General features: G+C 35.0%; 1 protein-coding gene across 5 annotated transcripts in view; it reads right to left on the reverse strand.

The window, feature by feature from the left end:
* SUGCT (succinyl-CoA:glutarate-CoA transferase) overlaps positions 1 to 13,237 on the reverse strand; it is a 389,221-nt gene that overhangs the window by 63,524 nt on the left and 312,460 nt on the right. The window lies entirely within an intron of this gene.

The following is a 13,237-nucleotide window of genomic DNA, read 5'->3' on the forward strand; positions in this document are numbered from 1 at the left end:
TAAAGTCAATAATATAGAAGACCATTATTACATATATGGCACTGCAACACTCAGAACTTTGCACAAAGATCATAAATTCCTTTGTTCAGTATTGTCATAACAATCACTGAATAAATGGTCATAAGTTGAGGACTATCCATAGAGGATTCTGGAAGGAAATTTCTCAATTATTTCAAGAATTTTTACTGGTAACATAAAACTGACTTAGCAGGTGTATAGTTTAAAGATAGTGCGTAACTAACAGGGCAGATCATAAATTTCCCCCAAACTTACACATTTAACGTGATTAAAATTAAACAGCCACATGCATCTCTATGTTTTCTCAGTTCATGGCATCTCTGAACAGCTGATTTGCATTTTTGTACAGGGCTGGAACTGAGTTTTAATATAATAACAAATTTGGCTATTTTTTGAGCAATGCAGAAACTCTTTCTTTTTTGGATTATGTCAACATTTTAAATGATTTTATAAGTAATTCAACTAGTTAGCATATGTTCCAGATATACATGGGCAGATGTACATTTTGTATATATAAAAGCAAAAGATGAGCTTCTTCAATAACATTACTACCACAGACCAAGATGTATTCAGGCTGCACAATGATCCAGATTTGAAGGAGAATAGGCAATTCTAAGTTTGCTTGAATATATATTATTAGTTTGCTTGAATATATATTATTTGCATGTGCTTCCATTTCTTTAAAGATTTATATCGATGAGCTCATTAGGCTATTGTGTTTTAATCTGGATCACTACCCATCCCTACAAAATGATATAACAATACAATGAACCCTGAATATGCACTCCTTTTTTCATGTCAAGAACTGTGACAGCAATCTTTCTACAGGATTGAATTGTGGGGTCCTTGGTGCTTTTTGAACTTGCTTTCTGGCAGATGTTTCATTACCAAATTAGGTAACATTATTAGTGCAAGAAGGGAGTGGGGTTTGATCTCATTTTATATATTAGTGACTTGACCAGACAGCGTTGGTGGGATTGGTTCTGGTGGTTCCCTAATTAGGCTGTTGTGAAACATTTAGCTCATTTGTTTGTATTGGTAGTTCCTTGCTTGAGATATTGTTTCATTCTTGATTGTTGGTATAGTATTAATTTTGATGTTAATCTCTGCTCATCTGGGTGTTGATTGCTGTGAGGAGATGTTTTGGTCTTTTTGTTTCCTTTTAGGTTTTTCACAGCTAGTATTGGTTGTGCTATAGTAGATTGAGTGGTCAGACACTTTTTGAAAAAGTCAGATGGGTATCTGTTTAACTGAAAGATGTAAAGATGATCTGTTTCTTTTTTCTGACGTTCAGAGATGCTGAAGAGTTTGAACTCATCTAAATAGTGTTCTTACATAGCTTCTCTTGTAGGAGATTGGGTTGTTACTTTGATAGTAGAGCACTTGGTTGGTGTAGGTAGTTTTAAGATAGGCATGTGCCTTTCTTGGTATGGATATCCAGGAATGGTAGTGTGTTCTTGTTTTCTTTTTCCATAGTGAATTTTATTCCTTCAAAGATGTTGATGATTTTATGTATGTTCTCTAGTTAATCATCTATGTGCCAGAACCATACTTTGGGTTGTATGCATAAGAATACTATAGGCATTACATTACAGTCTCTTTTATTAGTTCTGAAAGCAGTAATCCCATGGGTATTCCTTTGATTTGTTAATATATTTCTCCATCAAATTGTAAAAAAAGGTGGTTAGGCAAAGATTGATAAAATCCACGATACTGGGTATTTCAATCCTGGTGTATTTGATTAGGTCAAGTGTACTGTGTAGTGGTACTGTCATGGATTCTGACTAATTCTAGCTCTGTGGATATGACATCAAATAAGACCATGATTTCATCTTCTATTTTCACACCTTTTATTCCTTGGAGATACTGCAGTGGGCAATTGATGGAGTATTTGCTGCCCTGATTGGTAAACTTTTTTGTCAATTTTTAGCGATGTTATAGGTTGAGGTCTCTGGTAATGATACAATTGAATAGAGAAGTATGTCTGGCTTATGTGTTTTGGGACATCCCATCCATAGAAGTATGGAAGGATGGATCCACTACTTTTCATCTGCCACTGGTCTTCTTTGGTGATTTCACCTTCTTTGGTGAAGTAACTAAGATTTATCAAGTTTCTGTATTGGATTGATGTTCACTGGAATGAAAGTTTCTTTGTCTTCTAATAATTCTTTCACTTTTTGTTTATATTATTCATGACAACAGTGTTGGAACTTTGTTTGCTGATAGGATGGCGATAATTTGGTCCTTCTTTGAGTTTTTAAGGGCTATTCTGTCCCCTGCTTTGAGTTGGTTTTGTTCTTGTCTTCTTCTGATTTGTGGTATGATTGTTTGATGCTTTCTTCGGTCTCTGTGGGAAGGTCTGTGGTTTTAAATGCTCATTCTAAGGCTGCAAAGAATTCTAGTTGATTAGCATCGTCTGTGTTATAGTTCAGGCCTTTCTGTGTTCTGCGGTCGATAGTGGGTGGCTGGACATGTTGACCACCCAGTTGAAGCTCATCTAGAAACAACAATCCCACACTCTCTAGTTTCATACTAAAATATGAAACAGCTGTCAGGCAGATGTTCAAATGTACACATATTCTAGAAACAGTTAGATGAATAATGTTTTCATTAGTTATTATTACCAGTAACTGAAATGAAATTGTGCTTTTCATCAAATCAATTTCTGAACTAAAAATTAATGTACACTCAGTTCCCCATAATTTTGTTCTCTGATGGACTATTTTCTCACTTTATTTTGAAATTTTCATTGCTGGAAATTTTCTCATTTTATTCTGAAACATTTCATTAACATTTCATTAATATTTTTATAGCAGTACTGTTTTGCTATCTTATAGCATTTTTAGTCAACTTTATTAAACTAAAACTTTGGCATCTATATAATTTGTTTTATTGATATAAAATACAATATTCTTTTGTTTATTATTGCATATCGTACTTTTATTTGCCTAAAATGTATGGTATTTCAATAATCAATAGTTTCAGTAATATATACACACCAATAATTAATTGTTATTTTAAACATAACATTAAACATTAAACCCTAACCATGAAATCATTTTTTTTCCTCCTAGGTTTCAAACTATTTAAAAATAAATTCATGTCACTAGATGCTTGATCTTTATGTCAAACTATTGGGTGGTATTTGTCGTATTTATTCTCATGCAAAAAGAAACTATAGCACAACCTATCAAAATTTGTCTGACATGATCTCTTTTTGACAAACCCAAGTTGGCTTTTAGTAATGACTTTGTTTGCCTCTAGTTGTTCACTGATTCGTTGTTTGATTATCTTTTCCAGAATCTTCCCAGGTATTGAGGTCAGGCTGATAGGTCTGTAATTTCCTGGATCCATTTTTTTCTCTTTTTTTGAAGATGGGAACTACATCAGCTCTTTTCCAGTCCTCTGGTAGTTCCCCAGTGCTCCAGGATCTTTGAAAAATATAGTTCAGTGGTTCTGAGATCACATCTGTCAGTTCCTTGAGAACCTTGGGATGTAATCCATCTGGTCCTGGTGATTTGAACTCATCTAGGCTGGACAGGTGCTCACTTACCATTTTCTTGCCTATCTTAACTTGTGTTTCTATTCTGTTTTTTATGGCACTATTTTTGATAGGTTGGTCTGTTTTTCCCCTTTGTATAAAGACAGATGCAAAAAATGAGTTAAATAGTTCTGCTTTCTCCCTATTGCTTGTCACCTTCTTGCCACTTTCACCCACTAATGGACCAATCATTTCCTTCACTTTTTTTCTTGTTTTTTACATGTTGAAAGAAGCTTTTTTTGTTATTTTTGACTTTGGTCACAAGCCTTAGTTCATTATGAGCCTTAGCTTTCCTCACTTCATCTTTGCAGGCTCGGGCTATTTGCTGATATTCTGACTTAGTTATGTGCCCCTCTTTCCACTTTCTATACTTGTCCTTTTTATCTTTCAATTTATCAGAGAGTTCTTTATGCAGCCATGCTGGTTTCTTTTGAGAGCTGTTATTTTTCTTCTTTGTTGCTATTGTGCTAGACTGGGCTTTTATTATCTCACTTTTCAAAATTTCCCAAGCTTCTTGAGTTGTTTTCCTCTTGAGGATTCTCATCCATGGAATCCTTCCCAAGCCCTCTCTAAGTTTATTGAAATCAGCTCTCTTAAAGTCCAAGACTCTAGTTTGATTGTGTTCTATTGCTTGTGCTTCCATAATGTTGAATTCCAATACTGCATGATCACTTCCTCCCAAGGTTCCTGTGGCTTCAATACCTTCTATCATTTCATCTCTGTTAGTGAGAATTAGATCCAAAATGGCTAATTCCCTAGTTCCCTTCTCTACTTTTCGGGAGACAAAGTTGTCTGCTAGGTTTGTCAGGAATCTGTTTGATTCCACTTGGTGCAGAGTTTGTCTCCCAGTTGATGTCAGGGTAGTTAAAGTCCCCCATTACTATTGTGATGTGCTTCCTACATACCTTAATTAGCTGACTAGCAAAAAGTTCATCTACTTCCTCTGTTTGGTTGGGTGGCCTGTAGTATACACCTATGGCAATGTCACTTTTTCTCCCTTTTATATTGACCCAAATGCATTCATCATTGTTGTGCTCTGTAGAGATGTAATTATTTCTTATATAGAGAGCAACTCCACCTCCTCTTTTATTTGGTCTGTTTCTTTTAAATAATTTATCTTCATAAAGATAAATTTTATGACTTATACGAGAGAATAGAAGGGGAATTCATCAAATCTGCAGATGACACTAAGCTGGCAGGAGTAGCTAATACCCAGAAAACAAACTCGGGGTCCAAAAAGATCTTGATGGACTTGAACAACGGGTCCTAGTCAATAACATGAAATTTAATATGGAGAAAAGCAAGGTTTTACACTTAGGCAGGAAAAACAAAGATACAGATTAGGCAAAACCTGACTCAAAAAACGTAACTGTGAGAGGGACCTTGGAGTCCTAATGAATAATCACTTAAACATGAATCCGCAGTATGTGGCAGCAGCCAAAAAAGCTAACACAATCCTTTATTAAATAAATAGAGGCATAGAATCAAAATCATGTGAAGTATTAGTAACGCTTTATAAATCCTTAATAAGACCACACCTGGAATATTGCGTCCAGTTTTGATCACCACATTACAAAAAAGATATTGAGACTTTGGAAAAAGTGCAAAGAAGAGCAACTAAGATGATTAAGGCTTGGAGACAAAAACATATGAAGAAAAGTTGCAGGAATTTGGTATAGCCAGTCTAGAGGAAAGAAGGACTAGGGGTGACATGATAACAGTATTCCAGTATTTGAGGGGCTGCCACAAAGAAGAGAGAGTCCATTTATTTTTCAAAGAACCTGATGACAAGACAAGAAACAATGGATGGAAACTAATCAAGGAGACAAGCAGCGTGGAATTAAGGAGAAACTTCCTAACAGCAAGGACAATCAACCAGTAGAACAGCTTGTCTTCAGAGGTTGTGGGTGCTTCATCACTGGAAGTTTTTAAGAAAAGACTGGACAACCACTGAAATGTTAAAGGGTCTCCTACTTGAGCAGGGGTTTGGACTAGAAGACCTCCAAGATCCCTTCCAGCTCCAGCTCTGATTGAATTCTGATTTAATTAAGTATGAAAAGAAATAATGTGTAATAGCACCTCATCTACTGCTACACTTGAGTACTTTAATTATTGTTATGCACTACTTCCATGTTTCTAGATAAGTTGGCAAGACTTTTTCATTTATAGTCATAACTATCAATCTGTATCAATTAATCTCCAAAGAAATAATTTCCCAATCAAGTTAGTTTCATTTAGTATTTTTCCATAGCAGTTTGGGAATATCATTTTTTTTTAGAAAATTTTATTGGTTTTGTAGTTTTACATTTAAATATTTGAAAAGCAACATTGCGGCTGAGTTGGTCAATAATTCAATAACATACAAATATCTTTAGTACAGGTCTCTAACTATTACATTAAATATTTCCTCTGGTGTTTACTATCTCATATTTAAATTAGTACAATTCTTATTATATCAATTAAATAAAAATAACTTTCTTACATTTCTTACATTTATCAATAATTTTTAGTTTATATATATCCTAGTTGTTTTAACACTCAATCTTTTTAGACAATCAATGTCCTGGTTAGTTTTTTCCAAATTTTAGTTTCCCCTTAATATTTAAATTTAACGTTTAATATTTATAATTTCCAAGTTTTAAATAACCCCAATTCCCGTTATCACAATTCATCACAAGATCTAATGTTCAGAATACATGTCTTATCTATTTGAATTCTCACCATCTTACATCAACTAATTAATAATACAATATAATATTCTTATTTTCTGATAATTTCCAAATATCTTAAATATAGTAATCAAAATTTATCTTATTTCAACATTAATATTTCCTCTCTTTTTCTCAATATCTACTATCTCATATTTAAGCTAATAATTTTTATTATTACTGCTAAATAAGAACATATTTATTACATTCATTGATAATTTTTAGCTTATATATATCTTAATTACTTTTACATTTAACCTTTATAAGCAAATCAATGTTCAAATTTAACTGTTAATGTTTATACATTCGAGTTTTAAATGACCAAAGTTTTCTTTATCTCAGCTCATAACAATATCTAATATTCAAACTACACCTCTTATCTATTTGAGTATATTCTATTTTAATTCTCACTAATAAGTAAAAACCTCAATTTTCTTCAGTTTTATTCTAGCTTTACTTTCTTTGCCAAATTGTCTTCCATGTCTATGTTTTTGAGTCATCAAATAAATCTCCCTGTGTTGTTATGTATATTGTTTGATGCAGAAAAAAATCATCCAGTCACCACTTTTTTGAGCAGACTAACAAATCGTCTCTCTATTTTTCCATCTCGACATAGTTGTCCTGAACTGTTCATCTTCTCTTCAGTCTGTTCTTCTTCTCAATCCACAGGTTTCTTCTGATTTATGTAGAAAGTCTTTTCCCTTTTCCATAATGTCAGGCCCTTTTCTGGGTTTTCCATTGACTGTATTTGTTGATTAGTTGAATCCTCTGTCATAATATTTAATTGTTCCGCTTTTTCTGTTATATTCTGTGTAGTTGATTTTTTAGTTGTAGTCAAAGTTTGAATTCGTATATCTGGGCTGACATCTTGTTCTTTTCTGTAACCTCTTATTTCATCAGTAGCTGTAAGAATAGTTTGATGAATTGCTTTCAACATAAAGAGAATCTGTTCCTAATCTTCATCCATATTCTCTTAGTAGTATATTAGGTTAAAAGCTTTACAGTCAGAGAATGCAAAAAAAAAAAAAAACAACATTGTCACTGAGTCTCTTTTAAGCAATAACAAATTGTAATATCAGGTTTAGCCACAAAATGTCGCCCCTACCATTTAAAGTTTTCTTTTAAATCCAAAGTTTTTATAATCTTTTCAGTTTGCTTCTTTTTTATAAGTAAAAACCCAGATCTTCAATAAGAACAGAAAATCTTTTAGTCCACAAACTTTAAAAAATAAAATTCCAATTAGGATCAAGTTATTCTTGCAACATTTTAAACTCCCCTGAATAGTCAATCGCCGCTGTTTCTAGAGAGAGGGGTAAAATCTCCCTCCCCTCTCCACAGGGGGAAAAATACTTTAAGCGGCTTATGCAAGTAAAAAAGATAGTTAGGACTTAAGAGAGGTAGATCTCACCCGGACTCATCCACACTGCTTTGTAATTGCCTGGTGGTTAAGTGTGACTTCAGATGTCTACAGCCTAGTGATGAGCCATATTGCTATGACTGGTCTTTCATCCGCTGGTTTGCAGGGCTATCTCGGATCAAGCGGAAGGGCTACCGCCCTCCCGTGATCAAGCAGGGATCCCCTTGTTGCTGGTTGCCTCTACAGGGCGACTTTCAACTCTTTCCAGGGTCCCCCAGTGAAGCAAAACTGGATGCAAAAAATGGAGCTCGCCTTCCAGACATCCATGGCGGCTGTGTCAGCAAACCAGAAGTCTGGAATATCATTTTTATGTGGTTTATTACTATAGTGAGCCAGCAATACTCCAAAATGAGCAAAGATAAAAAGCATGTCTGAAAATAAAATTATAGTGTAATAAAGCATGTACATTTAAAAAACACACACATTAATTCTTCATTTCAACAAGAGTCTTGTAATAGAAACAGTGATACTGTAAATATCTTTATGTTGAATTATGTCATTTGTATCAGTCATTTTATAATGTAAATGAATGTCATTTGGGCAATAACATAATATATAGATGAACAGCTATATAAATTTGTTTAAATAAAAATAAAACATCATTGCCCTCCTGTTTGTGCCCATGCTTTCAATGACATAGAAATTTACTCATAATTAATTAATGTTCTTTTATTATTTTCACAAATAATTCAATTATATCTAACCTATCTTCCTCCTCCTATTTCCCCATAACAGCAAACCTGAGAAGGTGGGTTGGGCTGAAAGAAAGTGATTGGCCCAAAGTCCACCCAGCCAGCCTTCATGATTAAGGCAGAACTTAAACTGAGTCTCCTGCTTTCTAATCTGGAGTTTTAACTACTATGTAAAAGCCAAGAAACTACACCTGTTTACATTTCAAGTATAGAGCTATTGTTGTTGTTATTGTTGTTGTTATTGATTTGATCTTCAATTTGATTCACAGTTTGGGACTGGTAAAAACTTAACATTTCAACCCCTAACCAAGGACCTAGGAGCTGTTAAGGTAATGACTAAGTATATAGCAGCTCCAAGTAAGGTGGTTTTTTTTTTTTTTTTTTGCAAAGTCAGAATATTCAAGTCTGATAAGTTCAAAAGTTCCATGTATCTAGGCAACTCTTTGGGTATTGCTCTAAGGGCTCCTATTACTATTGATACAACCATTGATTTCTTCCTCCACAATCATTCAACATCAATTTACAGATCACGGTATTTTGTTTTTTTTCTAGTTGTTTCTCTTCCATTCATGCATCACCTGGTATTGCAATATCAATGAAGCAGACTTTTTTCTTTTCCATAATAGTGACGTCAGACATATTGTGAGCCAGATATCTGTCTGCTTGGATTCAAAAATCCCATAAGATGTTGACCTGTTCATTTTCAAGAACTTTTGTCAATTTGGTATTCCCAGTGATTTTTGCAGCATTCAAACTCAAACTTCTGGCAACACTTCCAATGTATGATCTTGGCAACTTGATTATGATGTTGTAGATAATCAGTCTGTGAGATTTTGCTTCAGCCACTAATAAGGTGTTTCATGTTTCTCATTGTATAACTGATATTTACTATTGTTACTGATATGTTGAATTTTGCTTTCATGGAATTGGTCTGCAGATCTTTGTTTGGGCAGCCAAAATGAAGCCTTCAGTTTCTTTCTTCAGCACCCCAGATCTCAACCATCTCCATGTCAGTTTTGTAATCTACCTTTCCTTCAATGTCCTTGAGTATTGACTGTGCATAGGCTTCTTTTTCCCATTAGAAACTTGATGCTCAATTGTTTCTTTCAATATTTTGCTTTCAATCTTGTTGTTTTCAAGAGGTTTTCCTTGTTCACCTCCTTCAGTGGAGGCTCTTTTGCTTTTTTTTTTATGTAGTTATTTAAGCCGTGTTTTCCCTCTTCCACAGTTTGTAAAAGTCCTATGCCCCCCTGAGATCTAGGCAAGCACAATTGATCAATATCACTTTTTGGATGAAGAGCATGGTGCTTTGTCATTAGTTTTCTAGTTTTTTGATCCAAGTTATCAAGTGCTATCTGAGTGCAATCAATCACTGCCCGTATTAATTGCCTCTATGATATTTCCTCCATTTAGCTTTGATCTCAAGATTTTTTGGACTCGCTTTATGTATTTTGCTTGGTTGTGCAACAGGTCAAAAGCTTCCAAAACTCCTAAGTACTTGTACCCTTCTTGTGGTGTTACTGCTTTTATCAATTCTTCATTATCAAGTTTGAATCTATTCAGCCATTTTTCCTGCCTTAACAGCAATTGTTGCACATTTGTCAATGCCAAATTCCATTTCAGTGTCTCTGCTAAACTTCTTAGTGCTTCTCAGGAGTGAGCTCAATTCAGCTTTTGTTTTATTTTGTTGTTGTTGTTGTTAATCTTCAATTTGATTCACAGTCTGGGACTTGTACAAAATTAACAGTTCAAGTTCTAGCCAAGGACTTAAGAGCTATTAAGGTAAGATCTGAATATATAGGGAGTTCTGAGAAAGATGGGATTATTATTATTATTATCATCATCATCATCATTTCTACTTATATGCATCATCCCAATTACTTTGTTATGCAAACATTTTTTAAAATTTGTGTACTGACTTTTTAAATTAATTTTATTCCAAAGTGATCTTGTAGTATACAATGACTCTTTTTGCACTCATATTTTTCTTACAAGCAATCTAGAAGGTAAGTTAAACCAAGAGATGATTTAGCCGAAGTTAAATTAATTTAAAAATGAGAGGGAATCTGGGCCTTCTTTATCTATAGCCATGTCTGCAATAACTTGAACAAAAGTTATTCACCAAGGTTCATTCACCAAAATACTATGACAAAACACATTTGGCATCCACAAGAACAGAGGCCATGAGATCAGTGAAAACCATTTGCTCTTTCTTTTACTCAAAAGGAGAACAGTTAGTACAATTAACATATAAGATCTTTCAGGGGAAAATAATATCATAGTTGGTACATGGGGCCCCAAGTTGGGATTTCAGTAAACTAGATGATCTAGAAGTGATCCAGAATAAATTATTAAGGTCTATCTTAGCTTTACCCCCATGTGTACCAATGGCAATGTTAAAATTAAAGTGGGTTTTACATCAATAAACATAACGGTAAAAAGCAATAGTCTTATATAATAGGAAACTAGCCCTTGTACCTGATATTTATTCAGCAAAACAATGCCTTCATGAACAACCAAATGGAAACAGATGTCTAAAATTACTCTCACAACTTTTTCTAGATCAGGAACTTCTGAATAACACAAATAATCATACATTATTGAGGGACTATTTATTTTTTAAGGATTTCAGACAAGATGGAGAGCAGATATGTAAGCTTAAGTTAGCTAAATGGTACTCATTTTTTAAACAACATATTATTTATATTTGCTTATTTCCCATTGCCTGGGATTAGCTTTTTAAAAAGTTTACTTTAAAACAATGCCAATAGTTTATTTGGATGAAAGTTATAAAGGCTTACCAACTGCATTATGTTTATGCATCTGTAATATCTTACAGGTGGAAAATCTGACCCGTTACTTATTATATTGCAAAATCTATAGAAAACATAGAACTAGATTTATTACACTCTTGTTAATCTGATTGAATCAGTCTACTCCAGGAAACCCCTTTATGGATTACTGCCTTGTCGTGGCGAAGGGGCTTGTGTAACTCAATGAAGCTATAAGCTATGCCGTGCAGGGCCACCCAAGACGGACAGGTCATAGCCGAGAGTTCTGACAAAATGTGATCCACTGGAGAAGGAAATGGCAAACCACTCCAGTATCTTTGCCATGAAAACCCCATGCACAGTACTAAAAGGCAAAAAGATATGACGCCGGAAGATGAGCCCCTCAGCTCGGAAGGTGTCCAATATGCTATTGGGGAAGAGCAGAGGGATAGTACTAGTAGCGCCAGAAAGAATGAAGCAACTGGGCCAAAGCCAAAAGGACGCTCAGCTGTGGATATATCTGGTGGTGAAAGGAAAGTCCGATGCTGTAAAGATTTTTTCTCCATAGGAACCTGGAATGTAAGATCCATGAATCAAGGCAAGCTAGACGTAGTCAAAAAAGAGATGACAAGACTGAACATCGACATCTTAGGAATCAGCGAACTAAAATGGACAGGAATGGGTGAATTTAACTCAGATGACCATCAGGTATACTACTGTGGGCAAGAATCCCTCAGAAGAAATGGAGTAGCCTTCATAGTCAATAAAAGAATAGGAAAAGCAATACTGGGATACAATCCCCAAAATGACAGAATGATCTCAATTCGAATCCAAGGCAAACCATTCAATATCACAATAGTCCAAATCTATGCCCCAACCACTGGTGCTGAAGAGGATGAAATTGACCGTTCTATGAAGCCCTACAGCACCTTATAGAATTAACACCAAAAAATGATGTCCTTATCATCATGGGGGATTGGAATGCTAAGGTAGGAAGCCAAAAGATAACCGGAATAACAGGCAAGTTTGGCCTTGGAGTACAAAATGAAGCAGGGCACAGGCTAATAGAATTTTGTCAAGAGAATACGATGGTCATAACAAACACTCTTTTCCAACAACCCAAGAGACGGCTCTACACATGGACATCACCAGACGGTCAACATAGAAATCAGATTGACTATGTGCTCTGCAGCCAAAGATGGAGAAGCTCTATACAGTCAGTAAAAACAAGACCAGGAGCTGACTGTGGCTCAGATCATGAGCTTCTCGTTGCAAAATTTAGGCTTAAATTTAAAAAAGTAGGGAAAAGCACTAGGCCACTTAGGTATGAACTAAATCATATTCCTAATTAATATACAGTAGAGGTGACAAATAGATTTAAGGAATTAGATCTGATAGACAGAGTGCCTGAAGAACTATGGATGGAAGTTCGCAACATTGTACAAGAGGTAGCAACTAAAACCATCCCAAAGAAAAAGAAATGCAAGAAAGCAAAATGGCTGTCTGAGGAAGCTTTGCAAATAGCTGAGGAAAGAAGGGAAGCGAAAGGCAAAGGAGAAAGAGAAAGATACACCCAATTGAATGCAGAATTCCAGAGAATAGCTAGAAGAGATAAGAATGCCTTCTTAAATGAACAGTGCAAAGAAATAGAAGAAAACAACAGAATAGGGAGGACCAGAGATCTCTTCAAGAAAATTGGAGATATGAAGGGAACGTTTCATGCAAAGATGGGCATGATAAAGGACCAAAATGGCAGAGACCTAACAGAGGCAGAAGAGATTAAGAAGAGATGGCAAAACTACACAGAAGAACTATACAAGAATGAGCTTAACATCCCAGATAACCACAATGAGATGGTCACTGACCTCGAACCAGACATCCTAGAATGTGAAGTGAAATGGGCCTTAGAAAATCTGAGCAACAACAAAGCTAGTGGAGGTGACAATATTCCAGCTGAGCTATTCAAAATCTTAAAAGACGATGCAGTAAAAGTGCTACACTCAATTTGCCAGCAAATTTGGAAAACTCAACAGTGGCCACAGGATTGGAAAAGGTCAGTTTACATTCCAATTCCAAAGAAAGGCAATGCC

This window comes from Crotalus tigris, unplaced genomic scaffold (assembly GCF_016545835.1).
Source record: "Crotalus tigris isolate CLP2741 ecotype Arizona unplaced genomic scaffold, ASM1654583v1 scf7180000017666.379230911805:20528666, whole genome shotgun sequence".
Taxonomy (NCBI): domain Eukaryota; kingdom Metazoa; phylum Chordata; class Lepidosauria; order Squamata; family Viperidae; genus Crotalus; species Crotalus tigris.